The sequence below is a fragment of the Mustela erminea genome, chromosome 1, assembly GCF_009829155.1.
Source record: "Mustela erminea isolate mMusErm1 chromosome 1, mMusErm1.Pri, whole genome shotgun sequence".
Classification (NCBI taxonomy): Eukaryota; Metazoa; Chordata; class Mammalia; order Carnivora; family Mustelidae; genus Mustela; species Mustela erminea.
The window spans coordinates 6,568,748-6,579,433 of record NC_045614.1 but is presented as its reverse complement, the minus strand read 5'-3'; the positions used below and the strand labels follow the sequence as shown (position 1 = coordinate 6,579,433).

At 38.5% G+C, this 10,686-nt stretch overlaps 1 pseudogene; it reads right to left on the bottom strand.

Moving 5' to 3' along the window:
• Positions 1–8,153: 8,153 nt before the first annotated feature.
• Positions 8,154–9,110, bottom strand: LOC116600232 (annotated as a pseudogene).
• Between the last annotated feature and the right edge of the window lie 1,576 nt (positions 9,111–10,686).

Genomic DNA, 10,686 nt, shown 5'->3' with positions numbered 1-10,686 from the left:
GTTAATATAAGACATTGGGTGACAAGAGAATAAAATGGATGGTCAACTGGACCTCCAGCAGCAGTACCTGGGAACTTGTTAAAAATGCCAATTTTTGGATCCAGACTTACTGATGAAAAGCTCTAGGGATGGTGACAGGCAGTCTGTTTTAACAAGCTTTCCAGATGATTCTGACATATGATAAAATCTCAGAACTTCTGTTCTCAAAAAATATTTATCTATACTGTGAACCCAAGTGAATATTCAGATCTTTCCTCTGTGTATTTCTCCCTCCTTCCTTCTTCTCTCCCTCATCCTCTTTCCTCTGCACAGTTTATCAGCCAAATTTTTTCTTTAATTTTTTCAATTTATTTATTTTCAGAAAAACAGTATTTATTATTTTTGCACCACACCCAGTGCTCCATGCAATCTGTGCCCTCTATAATACCCACCACCTGGTACCCTAACCTCCCAACCCCCGCCACTTCAAACCCCTCAGACTGTTTTTCAGAGTCCATAGTCTCTCATGATTCACCTCCCCTTCCAATTTACCCCAACTCCCTTCTCCTCTCTAACACCGCTTGAGAGTGTGAGAGAGAAAGTGGCAGTGTGAACAGGGAGGCTGGCAGAGGGAGAGGGAGAAGCAGACTCCTCGCTGAGCAGGGAACTCAGTCCCAGGACCCTGAGATCATGAACTGAGCCAAAGGCAGTTGCTTAACGGACTAAACCACCCAGATGCCCATCAGCCAGAATTCTAATGAGCAATGAGTGTCTAACATGTATCAAGTTTTGAGAGTGAAAAAAGAAAACATGGCTTTATTTCTTTAGAATTATTCCACACCTTCAAAAAATCAAGTAAGAATAAAATTATAGAGGCACCTGGGTGGCTCCATTGGTTAAGGGTCTGCCTTCAGCTCAGGTCATGATCCCAGGGTCCTGGGATTGAGCCCTGTCATGCTCCTTACTCAGCGGGGATCCTGCTTCTCCCTCTCCCTCTGCCTGCTGCTCCCCTGCTTGTGCTCTCTCTCTCACTTTTTGTTTCAAATAAATAAAATCTTTTAAACAAAAGAATAAAATTACAGAATTCGTCTGATCTTTAGGGATGTTCTTTCCCTAATGCAACAGATGACACAGGATCACAAACAACTACAAAAATCCCCAGGTGAATAGGGGAAAGGATAAAATGCAAAGGATCCTGAAAAGATGAATAAAAATAATAATAATTTGTCTTTGGGAGATAGACACTCATAAGTCGACATTAGCACCAGGCATCCTAAGAGGCACATCCCCGTGCAACAGTGGTTGTGTCTTTCCTGAGGGACACAAGTGGCCAACAGAGGATCAGTCACTTGTGCAATACTTCGGTACTCTGAATTTAATCCAGGCTCCAGTACTTGCTTTGTGAAAAGGGAAACGTTTTTAACTTTATTAGAATCCCAGTGTTCTTGTGTATATATTGGTAACTATCATAATACTTTATGGGATTGTTGCAACAAGGAACAAGGAACAAGGCTTAAATTAGTCAGCACAGGGCTCAGCTTATGAGACCCTCATAGTGACATTTCTTACTGTGATTTTTTTTTTCTGCCATGAACAATAGCATCTAGCATGTTTCACTCCTAAAGTAGAACTGGTAGGTTGGTACAAGTTGAGGAAAGAAGAAAGTAAGAGAACATCCCTTGGTGTGATAATTGCAAATTTCAGGGTTGGGTTTCTGTGCCAAAACTCTAGCAATCTTGGTCATGTGCAAGGGAAAGGAAGGAAATATCAATATATCAGTATTTATTTGGTGTGAACATAAAGCAATTAAAACTAAATAAAATAAACTAAATATTAGAATAAAATAGATCTATGAATCAATATAAGCAATGAAAACCAACAAGAGATAAAATTTTTCATATGAAATACCATAAATATATACACACATTATATATATATATATATATATATATATATACACACACAGTATGAACATATGCTTGGGGGATAACATTATATTGGTGTTGCTTCGGTGAATGGAACTATGAGGAACACAAAAAGAGTGCCTTCTGTATTTATAGTATTTTGTTAATTAAAAAATAGGCATGAGGTGATATACTAGAATGTCAACATTTGCTAGTTCTTGAAAGGGGTTAATGGTAACATATTATATTTATTATTACAAAATCTATGCTGTTCTTATAATTTAAAACACTTGGTACTTTTATAAAGAGGAACAAGTAGATGAAGAAGGTAGCCTGCTCTCTGTCTGGGTCTACACCTCCTTCTTGAAGTCCTTACACCCAAGCTATAAAGATAATACCAAAAGCTCTTCTGTACAAATGTATGGGGGATTCAAATGAATCAAACGAAGCTAATTAATCTCTCTCCCTTCCATCATGAAAAGATGCAAGTAAATGTCAGAGAACTCTGTAATTGTTACCATATTTATGAAGGGGAAGATTCAAGAGCAAAATGGTTTCTGCCATTAAATAGAATAGAAAACTAACAAAATCAGAGCTGCTTCAGCATTGTTGTGGAGGTACAAAGTAACCTGTCAAGGTGATGACATTCAGGCAGGAGTCCCATTGGGGAGTTAGTACTGATCGTCTTAGGCATGGATTTGCATCGTGTCTATGCAGGGACGCAACTCCAGTAGACACCTTCCCTCATGTCCACAGTATTGTCTAAGGGACTTTCTGTTACCTGGCTGGCATCATTGCAGGATGATACTTGATATCTTCCCTGGATAGTAAATGATGGAGTCAGAAGCTCTATCTCTGAGAAGGGCAGAGGGGCTGAGAGAAGATATGTTTCTAGGCAGGTGGGATCGTTGCTGGGAGGTGGCCCAGATGTTTCTTCCTGACTGGGCAGGGCTGCTAAGTCAGGTGGTCATAAACAGACTCTTTGCAGTTTCTGCATCCCTGAGGGTTCAATATCCAAAGCTCCTCATTAGACAAACACTTTTATTTAGATCCCAGTACAGTGTAAATCCTTAAAGACCAAAACTGTAGAAGAGAGAAATTCAAGATGGCTGATCCCTGACCCTGTGAGGCCACACGCATGCCACGCAGTTCTTTCCACCTGGTCACACTCACCTCCATTTCACATACCTTGCATGTGAGGACACAACATCCTTTTCTAATTGGATTCCTGTAGACACAAACAACATCATCTCAATCTAATTAGTGATATCAGGAAACAAGATTCTAACTTTAAATGTGAAGACACTATATATATATATATATATATATATATTTATTTATTTATTTATAAATAAAGCTAAGCTGTGTAAAAATGCAGTCAGTGAAGATATTTTTTTTCTAAGAATCATTGATGTTTCCTGATCATTCATTTTCATTCTGTATAAATTCATACTGCAGATTTTAATCTATATTATCTCTAAACAATTCTGACTGTGATCAGTATACGTAAGACACTAGAATTTCATAAACACCATTTCCAAGTTCATCACAAAGGGTTCAGTGTACATTTTTCTTCACATTAGTGGGTCATGGGTTGAAATTATGACACTTTTAAAAAATAGATTTATGAGAAATTACAGTGCCATTGATAAGGCACTGGTATGTTGGTTCATCCGTACATTCAGAATGAGTGAGATTTCAGCAACAATTTAATAGGGAAAGATGGTGCTCCGTGTTAATACTTAACTACAAATATTCATTATTTAATAAATTTACACACATCAGTTTATTTTTGCCACATGTTAACTCTTTCTGTATACCTTCACTTTTTAAAAAGATTTTATTTGTCTATTAGAGAGAGTGCATAAGTAGGGCAGGGGGCAGAGGGAGAGGAGAAGATTCCCCACTGAGAAAGAAGCCTGATGTGGGGCTCAATCCTGGGGATCATGACCTAAGCTGAAGGCAGATGCTTAATCAACTGAGCCACCCAGGTGCCCCTATGACTTCATTTTTTTAATTATTGGAGTTCTTGAGATAGTATTTGAAACCACCATGAGACAAGATGCCATTTGAATGTCACCCTTTCACTTTAACACATTATATAATAGGTACATATAAAAATTCATAGCTGGTCTCATAAAACAAGACAAACCTTTCCATGTGCTACAAAAGTAAATCATATAAAGGGTGAAGGCACTGAAACCTGGAGGCTCGATGGAGTCACCTCCAGAAGGAAGACATTACTCTATCTGGATAATGAACATCTTGGAAGCTAAATGTCCTAGAAAAAATTAGTGCTTGAAGTCAAAGACAAAAATGGATATTCAGTATTTGAGCAATATGGGTGAACACAAAAGTGGTGGACACTGCCTGGACCCAACCATAAATACAGGTTTGGAACAACTGAAGGTCTCAGAAAAGCCCCAGTATCTCAATCCAAGTTACCTGTTGGCTTGGAGACTGGGTTTGTGATATTCACAATATAGAAAAACAATCCTCAGGTTTATGTAGAGTCCCAAAAGACCCCAAAGAGCCAAAGCAGTCTTCAGTAAGAAGAACAAAGTTGGAGGCATTTCACTTCTTTACTTCAGACTATAATGCAAAGCTAAAGTAATCAAAACAGTATGGTTTTGGCATAAAAATAGACACAGGGACCAATGAAACATAATCCAAGATCCCAGAAATAAACCTTGGTATATGTGGTCAACTAACATTTAACAAAGGAGCTCCATACCCAATGGGTAAGGACAGTCTCTTCAATAATTGGTTTCAGGAAAAATGGATAAACACATGGAGTGAAATGCAATTGAGCCCCTGTCTCTACCACTTAATGAAAATTAACTCAAAATGGACTAAAGACTTAAACAAAAGACATGAAGCCATAAAACTCTTATAAGAAAACTTAGGGATTTTGTGGAGCATAACAAATAGCATGGAGGACAAGGGGAGTTAGAGAGGAGAAGGGAGTTGAGGGAAATTGGAAGGGGAGGTGAGCCATAAGAAACTATGGACTCTGAAAAACAATCTGAGGGTTTTGAAGGGGTAGGGAGTGGGAGGTTGGGGGAACCAGGTGGTGGGTATTGGAGAGGGCACGGATTGCATGGAGCACTGGATGTGGTGCAAAAACAATGAATACTGTTGCGCTGAAAATAGATTTTAAAAATTTAAAAAAAAAAGAAGTACATTTATAACTATGCAAGAAAATAAAGGGTACATGTCTTATGGGTATTTTTATTGTTACTTATCATTTAGATGCTTAAGATAATTTTGATTAGAATTAATAAGGAAACTAATTTAAAAAAAAAGAAAACTTAGGAAAAAGCTCGTGACATTGGTCTTGGCACAAGTTTTTTGGATATGATACCAAAACACAAACGCTAAAATCAACAAATGGGACTACATCAAATTAAAAGCTTTACATAAAGAAGTAAACTGTCAACAAAATGAAAAGGCAACCTACTGAATGGGAGAAAATATTTGCAAATCATATATGTGATCTGGAGTTAAAATCCCAAACATATAAAGAACTCATACAACTCCATAGCAAAAAAGTAATTAACCCAACTGAAGAGTGAACAGAGGGACTGAATAGACATTTTTCCAGAGAAGACATATAGATGGCTAACAGGCACATGAAACAGTGCTTCACATCACTTATCATCAGGGAAATGCAAATCAAAACCAGAATGACTATGGACTCTGAAAAACAATCTGAGGGATTTGAAGCGGCGGGGGGTGGGAGGTTGGGGGAACCAGGTGGTGGGTATTGGAGAGGCCACGGATTGCATGGAGCACTGGGTGTGGTGCAAAAACAATGAATACTGTTATACTGGGGAAAAAAAAAAAACAGAATGTCACCTCACACCTGTTAGAATGGGTCACATCAAAGCAAAGGTGTGGAGAAAAGGGAACACTTGTTCACGGGGGTGGGGATGTAAATTGTTACAACTCCTGTGGAAAACAGCATAGAGATTTCTTAAAAAATTAAAAATAGAGCTACCATATGACCTAACAAATCCACTTCTTGATACATAATCCAAAGGAATTAAAATCACAACTTATAGAGATATTTACACTCCAAGGTTCACTGCAGCATTCACAATAGCCAAGTTATAAAAACAACCTAGTGTCAACAGATGAATGGTTAAAGGTGTTGTATAGGGACACCTGGGTGGCTCAGTTGGTTAAGCAACTGCCTTCAGCTCAGGTCACGATCCCAGATCATGTCCCACATCAGACTCCCTGATCAGCAGGGAGTCTGCTTCTCCCTCTGACCCTCTCCCTTCCCATGCTCTCTAGCTCTCTCAAATAAATAAAATATCTTAAAAAAATATGTTTTATATATACAACAGAATATTATTCAGCCTTGAAAAAGTAGGAAATCTGGAGCATCTGGGTGGCTCAATCGGTTAAGTGTCTACCTTCGGCTCAAGTCATGATCCCAGGGTCCGGGGATCCAGCCCCACATCTATCAGGCTCCCTGCTCCGTGGGGAATCTGCTTCTCCCTCTCTCTGTGTTACTCCCCCTGCTTGTACTCTGTGTCAAATAAAAATCTTCTAAAAAGTAAAAAAAAAAAAAAAAAGAAAGAAAAAAAGCAGGAAATCCTGCCTTTTGTGGCACCTTGGATGCATCTTGAGAGCATTGTGCTAAGTAAAATAAGTCAAACAGAGAAAGACAAATGCTGTATTATATCACTTACATGTGGAAAATATGAAAAAGCTAAATTCACAGAAACAGAGACTAAAATGATAGCTGCCAGGTGTTGGGCAGTGGGGAAAATGGAGAGATTTTGGTCAATGGGTGTAAACTTCCAGTTAAAAGATTAACAAATCTGGGGATCTAATATAGATCATGACAATTATAGCTAATAGTACCATATTATATACTTAAATATTGATAAAAAAGTAGAATCTTAAATATTCTCACCAAAGATGAAGTGGTAATTAAGTGATGTCATGGAGGTTTTATCCATGCATTGGTGGTAATCATTTTGCAATATATAAATACATCAAATCAGCACATGGTATGCCTTAATCTTACAGAATCTTATATACAATTATATCTCAATAAAGCTGGGAAAATGACCAAATACTGGTAATTAAATACTGGCTGCATACATCCAATTTCTGTCACCATGGTTACATTACCTCCTCATTTTCCTCTAGTTCATTTCCACTTCTGTCTATCTTAGAAGGATACATGTGATTATATTTAGAACCTACCCAGATATTAGGGGGATAAGCTCATCTTCTACAAAGACACCAAGTAGGTACAATTTGCCCTTCTATCAAAAAATATTAGTAGTAAATTATGGGGCTGGGATGTGGACAAATTCTTTTGAGGAACATATAGTCCATTGCAGCTGGGTTCTAGTTGACTCTTATAACTGACTCTGGAAAATTCTGTAATCATCTGACTCAAGGAAGGACATTCAGAGTTCTGTCTCTGGGAATCATATCCAAGTATGACATCTCTGTTTGGTGCAACCACCTGATGACCCCGAGGAGAGCCAGTCCTAGGACCATACAATCCATGGAGGACTGAATGAATCTCTACCTGTTCTTACACATTCCCTGCCCCTAAATGCTTGTAATGAAAGATAACTCTCTTTATTGTTGGTAATATTTGAGTTAGGGATTTTTTCTTATTGTAGATGAAGGTTTTATCATTGAGAAAGTTTGAATATCTCACAATCATCTCAAACCACTGAGATAATCTAATTATGCAAATTTCATAGATAATAAAATGGAATATAGTAGATGGTAAAGTTCCTCAGACAGATACGGTTAATAGTGAACAAATTAATTACTAACTAGGTACATAAAAGGTAAACCCCCATACTCCATTATAACTCTAACTCTAGTGTTAGTGGCAGGCTGTAACCTGAAATCAGGTGGAAGCTAGTCTCTAGATAGGACCCCAGTCGTCTTTCAGTACTTTCCTTGTCCTTCATACTTTCTGCAGTATTCCTTCTGAGAGTGATAAAAAAAAAAATCACTATAAAAAGAACCCTTGCCTCAGGATGTGCTTCTGTATAAAATCTGAGCAAAGAAACTGGATTTAGAGAATTGAAATCATGTGTCCAACATCATAAGACTAGACAAAAAAGTAAAATATATTTCAACTGCAAGTTAAAATTAACTTGGACATTCTGTTGTCTGGCTAGTTTAGAGGAATTCAGTGATGGAAAAATCAAGCATTATGACACGTCCAGGATTACTATCATTTTGCCTCCTTCTACAAACCCAAATCCAAAGTAGATGGCATAATCACAGCAAAGAAGGGATTCCACTGATGAGTTTTCTCAAGGCTCCTTTCATGTCCCTGTTCCGCAAGCTGTAGATAAAGGGGTTCATCATTTGAGGGACCACAGCATACATCACTGAAGCCACTGCAGTCTTCTTGGAAGAGTCAGTAACTACAGAACTAATATACACTCCAACAACTGTCCCATAGAACAAGGACACAACTGACAGGTGAGATCCACAGGTGGAGAAAGCTTTGAGCTTTCCCCCCGCTGATGGCATTCTCAAAACAGAGGAGACAATTTGAGTATAAGAGAAAATGATTCCAGAGAGAGGAACACCACCAAATAGGCTAGCCACAAAATAAATCAGGATGTTATTGATCAAGGTATCAGAACAGGCAAGCTTGATGACCTGAGCAAGTTCACAGAAGAAATGGGGGATTTCCAAGTCCTTGCAGAAGGATAACCGTAGCACCATTAGACTATGGAGCAGGGCAACCATAAGGCTAAAGAACAGCGAGAGTAAAATCAGCCGAGCACAGAGTTGGGGGTGCATGATAACAGTGTACCTCAAGGGGTGACAAATGGCCACATAGAGGTCATAGGCCATTGCTGCAAGGAGAAAGTTTTCAAAACCACCAAAAGCCAGGACAGATCCAACCTGGGTGAGGCAGCCTGTGTAAGTGATGCTGTGGTTCTATGCCTGGATGTTCACCAGCATCTTTGGGATGGTGTCTGTGCTTAAGCAGATGTCAGTAAAGGACAGGTTGGAGAGGAAGAAGTACATGGGGGTGTGGAGGTGGGAGTCAGAACTGATGGCCAGCATGATGAGCAGATTTCCCAGGAGAGTGACCAGGTACATGGACAGGAACAGGCAGAATAGGAAAGGCTGCAGTTCTGGATCCTCTGTCAATCCCAGCAGAAGAAATTCGGAAACATCTGTGTGATTTCTGGGTTCCATGTTGATGGATCTAATGGAAAATATGGGGTAAGAATAAAATAAAATGAATGGTCCTTGGGTGACCAACAGTAGCATCACTTGGGAACTACTGAGAAACGCAAAATCTTAGTAATGCTCTAGATACGCTGCTGGTAAAGTCTGAGATAAGAACTAGCAATCTAAGCTTTAAACAAACCATCCAAATAAATCTGATATATGGTAGTTTGAGACCCAGTGCTTACATAAAAAGAAGTACAACTTCATGTTTATGGCGAAGCCGAGTGAATATTGAAATCTTTCCTTCTGCTAATTTCTCCCTCCATCATCATCATCTGTTTTCTTCTACCACTCAAATTATTGCCTCAAATTTTTATTGATCATCAACTCTTTTTCATTTATTGTTCCAAGTGCTGAGACTGAGACAAAGAATCAACTATAGCATTTCCTTCAGAAATATTCCTTGTCTCAAAAAACCAGATGAGAATGAAGTTATCCAGTCTCTGTGTAGAGTGTGGTGCCTGACCCTTGGTGTGCCTCAGAATCAGCTGAAGGGCTTGTCAAATTACAGGTGAGTTAGATCATACCATCCATTTATCTGTAGGGAAATTTAGAGGGGGTGAGGTACACAGTGCCTGGAAAAGACAAGGTGTGAACTCAAATGGTTTGACTGATGAGTTGATTGTCTAGACCAATGATTGTTAATGTCTCTAGATAATACAGAATTTCCATTCTTTTTTTTAATTAATTAATTTATTTTCAGAAAAACAGTATTCATTATTTTTTCACCACACCCACTGCTCCATCCTCTCTGTCAAATAAATAAAGATTTTTAAATAAAAATATAAAATTTTTTATATTTTATATTATAAAATATTTTAAAAATTTAATAAAAAAATAAAAATTAAAAAAAGATGTTATTTATTTGACAGACAGAGATCACAAGTAGAGAATCAGGCAGAGAGAGAGAGAGAGGAGGAAGCAGGCTCCCTGCCAAGCAGAGAGCCCAATGCGGGGCTCGATCCCAGGACCCCAGGATCATGACTGGAGCTGAAGGCAGAGGCCTTAACCCACTGAGCCACCCAGGCGCCCCTAAATAAAATCTTTCAAAAAATCCTTTAAAATCTTAATGTATTCATCTTGAAGAATGCCCCAAATATTTCCCTTGTCTATAGCATTATGTCCACCCTACCCATGAAATATTGTGTAGCAGGTGCATGACATCCTTTCAAGCATATTCTCTGTTCCTAAGAAAAGATTAGAAAATGTTGCATATAAACTTGACTCCCACATGGAAACCCTACTCACCAGCATTAGCAATTAATTCTAAGAGAAGCTGGGCCAGTGTCAATGTCAGTGACCGTCTCTATCTTATCCTAAGCAGACCACTTCCCTAGGTGATAGGTAGCAGGACTATCATTAAAAAACAAAAACAAAAGCAGCTAAATGAGAGAGAAAGGAAGCATAGTCTTCTAAAAAAAAAATAGATGAAAATAGAAATAATTTTTCATCCTTGGAAGACAGTTAAAAGGTAAGATGGACTTATATGACAATTATAAGATAATCAGACATCCTTAACAGTACTTCCCTAAAGCAGTGGTCTTCCCTTGCCTGAAGG